This window comes from Notechis scutatus, chromosome 14, assembly GCF_049901735.1.
Source record: "Notechis scutatus isolate UNSWTSFEM ecotype Mainland chromosome 14, rNotScu1.2, whole genome shotgun sequence".
Classification (NCBI taxonomy): Eukaryota; Metazoa; Chordata; class Lepidosauria; order Squamata; family Elapidae; genus Notechis; species Notechis scutatus.
Genome location: NC_142022.1, coordinates 5768490 through 5774269, shown reverse-complemented (window position 1 = coordinate 5774269; position 5780 = coordinate 5768490).

Genomic DNA, 5780 nt, shown 5'->3' with positions numbered 1-5780 from the left:
CATGAACACATCAACTTCACACACACACACTGCAAAATTGCCTTCCTTCCTAAGTGAGCAGCTCCTTCGAAGGCGTCTGACAAGCGCAATTATTAATCTCATTCTATTAAAACACACACACACACGCACACACACACACACGAGATGCTTTAACCAGGATGGAACCAGAAAGCGGCCTCTCTCCCCGTTCATTCATTCATTCTCCGCAGGCGTTTATTGACTGCCGCTCGATCAACTTAAATGTGCATCAAATTAACGTGCCCTTATAAAAATTGGGGAGGGGGTTGGGGGCGGCAGAGCCTTTCATGAGTCGGCACTGTCCCCTGCCGTCTGGCATGAGCACTGCTGGGGCATTATCCCCCATAAAGACTGGCCCAAAATGATGAAGAGAAGAGGAGAGAAGAGGAGAGGAGAGGAGAGGAGAGGAGAGGAGAGGAGAGGAGGAGAAGAGAAGAGAGAGGAGAGGAGAAGAGAAGAGAAGAGAAGAGAAGAGAAGAGAAGAGAAGAGAAGAGAAGAGAAGAGAAGAGAAGAGAAGAGAAGAGAGAATGGAATGGAATGGAATGGAATGGAATTGAATTGAATTGAATTGAATTGAATTTCTCTTTTGGCCAAGTGTGTTTGAACACACAAGGAATTTGTCTGCGGTGCATAAGCTCTCAGTGTACATAAAAGCTATAAGTGATAAATCGTGATCATAGTCATCATAAAAATACATCCATCATAAGTCCTAAGATACAACCCTTAGTGATCGCCATAGGATATACTAAGTAAGCAATCAACATAAATCATACTAGAAAACTATACACAATACAGAAGTTACATCTATTGTGGCAATGCTAATATAGTGTGTGTGTGTGTGTTGTGTGTGTGTGTGTGCATATATATATATACATACATATACATACATCATACACACACACATATATGTATATGTATGTATATATATATATATATGTGTGTGTATGTATGTATCACGCCTGTGTCTTTCCACCAGCAAAATTCCACTTTCATCCCTCCAAATATTCCTTGTTCTTTTGCAACAGGAAATCCTCGACTTACAACCACAGTCGAGCCCAAACTTTCTGTGGCTAAGCGAGGCCCTTGTTAAGTGAGTTTTGCCCCCATTTTACAGCCTTTCTTGCCGCTGTTGTTAAGTGAAGCACTTGCACTTGTCCAATTAGTAAACCGGGTTGTTAAGTGAACCTGGCTTCCCCGTGGACATTTGGCTTGTCCGAAGGTCGCAAGAGGAGAAAGCTCGTGACCCGACACCACCACCCTGGGGAACGACACTGCAACCATCATAAGTCCATGCCAGTTGCCAAGCGTTGGTCTTTTGATCACGTGACCATGGGGGGGGTGCTGCAACGGTCATAAGCGTGGAAAACGGTCCTAGGTTACTTGTTCAGTGCCATTTGTGCAAATAGTCACTGAATGAACTGTTGTAAGTGGAGGTTTCGTTTCTGCCTCTTTTCCAGGCCAGGTTGAAAAAAAATCCCAGTTCCCTAACCCAGAATAAACAGGGATCTGTCCTCAGATGTCTGATTTAAGCCGCACCATTTTCCCACTAATAGCTCCAAGGTCTCCTCCGATGTTATTAACTTTCTTCTCTAATTTGGAATCCGGAGAAAGCTCCCACTTCCCAGCAATTACTCCCCAGGGGATCTTAATCATTTTAGTGAGAGAACTCGTAAGGCGGATTCTTGGCTTGGCAGCCTAGGGTAGTTGTAGGAAATGCTCGCTGATGGAGTCCCGGCGCCCCAGGGCAAGGAGGAAAAACCCTTGGCGTTGTAGCTTGCACAATAACAATACCCTTTGCATCGTGGACAGACCGTCTCCGGATTACGAATTGCCGAGGACAACGGCTCACGAAATTTCATTGCGATGCGTCTCGGGGGAACGAAAATTGTAGCTCAGGCGGAAAGCAAGAAGGAAAAGGAAACTCTTTGGCCTGAGCGCCAAAACTTGTGGAGAGTAAGGGAGATGGACCTCCAAGGCCCATTGAGGCAAGTTGGGTAGCAAACAGTACAACGGAATAAAGGGTTGGGGAGGAACCTTGGAGGCCATCCAGTCCAACCCACTGCCTAGGCAGAAAACCCTGCCCCACTTCAGACAAAATGGTTATCTAATCTCTTCTTAAAAACTTCCAGCGTTGGAGCATTCACAACTTCTGGAGGCAAATGGTTGCACTGATTAATTGTTCTCACTGCCTGTTCTGACCCAAACCTGGTTCCGAGAGAGCAAAGACAAGACAAAGGCAGCAATACAATCTCTGTTTATGTTTCAGCTAAGAAGTCTGTTTCTTCGCAGATTAAAAGGCTGCTTCCAACTAATTAGCTCCGACAAGAAACAACCTTGCCAAGTTTTTGCAAGTCTGCCAAAACACAACAGATAAGAAATAGTTTACATTACAAGAGTCTTCAAATACCAACTGGAATATCCACGAGGCTGAGTTCAAAACGTCTTTGCCTTCTGCAAAGAAGGTTAGTTTCACAGCTGGCTTTTATCTTCTTGAAGGAGGGGCCATTACCTTGCAGACATACTCCCGAGTCACCCGTGCTGCTGTAACAGCTCTTTCCTACGAGCAGCCCTGCGCGCACTTGGCACAGGCTCCTCAGGAACCTCCTCATCGCTGCTGCCAGCCCCCACAATCTCTGAAGGCAGCAGTCCACTCTCTAATGGTCCTGGCCCCTCATCTGAGTCCTCGTTCTCCTCAGCCGTCCACATCTCCTGTCCTGCCTTCAAAGTGCTTTGGAGAATAGATGAGTCCCCTCTTCTTTGGGGCAACCCCTGAGATGTTGGAAGATACTATCATTGTTTACCTTCAGCTCCTGAAGAACTCAGGAAGCTTCTTGGATGAGAAGTGAAACGTTTTTCAAAGGAGGAAAAGAAGAAACACCCCCCAAGAAAGTCCAGTTGCCTTACGGACAACCGTGACCTGGATGGTTGAGAATCTCCACAGATGTATGATGAATTCTTGAGGGAGCTGGGTAGGTCTAACCTATGGAAGAGAAGAGTTGGCGGCAGGGGTGGGCCTCAAAAATTTTAGCAATGGGTTCTCTGCCCAATTGCTGGGTGGGTGTGGCCTAGTCGGCCTCCTGCACCACGGCAGGGCGGGCAGGGGTGGGATTCTACCAGTTCGCACCTATTTGCTAGAACCGGTTGTTAATATTCTAAGCAGTTGGGAGAACCGGTTGTTAGAAGAAATTACAGGGCTAATCCTATAAGGAAGGCAGGAAGGAAACATTCTGGTGTTGCTTACAGAAACTGCTTCTCCATTAACCCTTATTACATTCTTGGCAGGACTAGACTTCCTGTCTCTGGAACTTCTCTGGAGTTTTTTTCCCCTCCTTTGCTGGTACTTTGCTTGTGTGGAGTGACCATTTAAAGTTACAATGGCACTGAAAAAAGTGACTTATGACCCTTTTTCACACTTATGACTGTTGCAGCATCCCCACAGTCACGAGAGGCCAGGAGAGGAGATGCGTGCCTCGATGTGAGTGATGTTGAGTTGGCCACGCCCAGCCAATAACATGACCACCAAGCCATGTCCACCCAGTCACATGTCCACCCAGTCACATGACCACCTAAGCCACGCCCACAGAACCAGTTGTTAAAAAATTTGCATCCCACCCCTGAGGGCGAGGCGGCATTTTTGCCCTCCCCGGGCTCTGGAGGCTTTCCTTGAGCCTCCGGGTGGGGGGCATGAAAACAGCTTCCCTGGGCTCCGGAGGCTCTCTGGAAGCCAGAAATGGGCCCATTTCCGGCCTTCTCGAACTTCCAGGAGGCCTGTTTTTCACCCTCCTGTGCCCAAAATTGTGTGTGTGCTTGTGCACTTCCGTGCCAGCTCCCAGAAGGCAATGTGCATGGGGGGCATGCCCCCTGCACATGCGCGTGTGATTTCCCTCCCCCCACCCCCTAACCTGCACTGCACCTCCCAGCTTATTTTCGGCCCATTTGAGGCCTTTTCCGGCCTGCCAGAGGCTTGAGGGAAGCCTCCGCAGGCTTTGCAGGCTGAAAAATGGGCCTGTTTCGTCTCTTCCGGTATTTCCAGAAATACAGGAAGTGGTGAAATGGGCCTATTTTTCAGCCTGCAGAGGCTTCCCTCAAGTCTCTGGCAGGCCGGAAAAGGCCCGAAAATCAGGTGGGAGGCGCGCACAGTGAGGTAAGTTGGGCTCGCGTGCGTGCACAAATGGCTCACAGGTGGCACGCGTGCCATAGGTCCTCCATCATGGGTATAAGGTCTCCTGCCGTGGGCTAGAAGTTGGACTAGAAGACCTCTAGGGTCCCTTTCTAGTGCCAAGACTCCACGTTCTATGTGTCCAGAGGGATCAAACTGCTGGACTTGCTGTTTTCTGCCCATGAGAAGATGGCGAAAGGATTAGAGACTCAGCCAAAATGGATCTCCACGTCTGCTTTCAATTCAGGGGAGGAAAATATATCACTTTGACGAGCCGATTTGATTTGCATTACCTTCGACTCTCACCGCCCCTCATCAAAGCTTGCACATCTCTAAGTGATTATTGTCAAACTATATTAAAAGCAGGCCACGGGAACATGACAAATTAGGGAGGCAGTCGAGGCGAAGAGGCGGACAGAAATCCCCGCTGCTAAATGGGGGGTGTCACTTCCACGAGGTAAGAAAAAATCAGGAAATCAACTCTGCGGGAAGGTTAAAATAACGTTTAGGGAGATCGGCTGTATTGTAATGTAGGCAGTCCCTGAGTTACAACCACAATGGAGCCACAAGATATCTGTTGCTAAGCAAGACAAATGAGTTTTGATCACCTGACCATGGGGAAAAATACAACAGTTGCTTGCTTGCCTATCTATCTGTCTGTCTATCAATCCATCTATCCATATCTATCATCTGTCTGTCTGTCTGTCTGTCCATCCATCTATCTTATCTATCTATCTATCTATCTATCTATCTATCTATCTATCTATCTATCTATCTATCTATCTATCATCTATCATCTCTGTCTATCAAACCATCCATCCATATCTATCTATCATCATCTCTCTGTTCGTCTATCTATCTATCTATCTATCTATCTATCATCTATCATTCTTCTATGTATACTGAGAGTATTTACACTAAGACAAATTCCTTGTGTGTCCAATCACACTTGGCCAATAAAGAATTCTATTCTATTCTATTCTATTCTATTCTATTCTATTCTATTCTATTCTATTCTATTCTATTCTATTCTATTCTATTCTATTCTATTCTATTCTAGCCTATCCATCCATCCATCTATCCATCTATCTATCTATCATCTATCATCTCTATCTAATTATCAATCCATCCATCCATATCTATCTATTGATCTATCTATCATCTCTCTCTCTCTCTCTGTCCATATCTATCTATCTATCTGTCCGTCCATCCATCCATCCATCCATCCATCCATCCATCCATCCATCCATCCATCCATCATCTGATTTGTTTGTCCAAAGCACCTGAAGGCAGGACAAGAAACAATGGATGGAAACTGATCAAGGAGAGAAGCAACCTGGAATTAAGGAGAAATTTCCTAACAGGGAGGACAATAAACCAGTGGAACTACCTGCCTCCAGAAGTTGTGGGTGCTCCATCACTGGAGGTTTTTAAGAAGAGTCTAGACAGTCACTTATCTGAAAGGGGTACTATAGGGTCTCCTGCATGAGCAAGGGGTTGGACTAGAAGACCTCCTAGGTCCCTTCCAACTCTGTTATCCTGTATTCCATATTCCATAAATATTGTTTGTTTACTTACTTTACTAGATTTGTGTACAGCCCA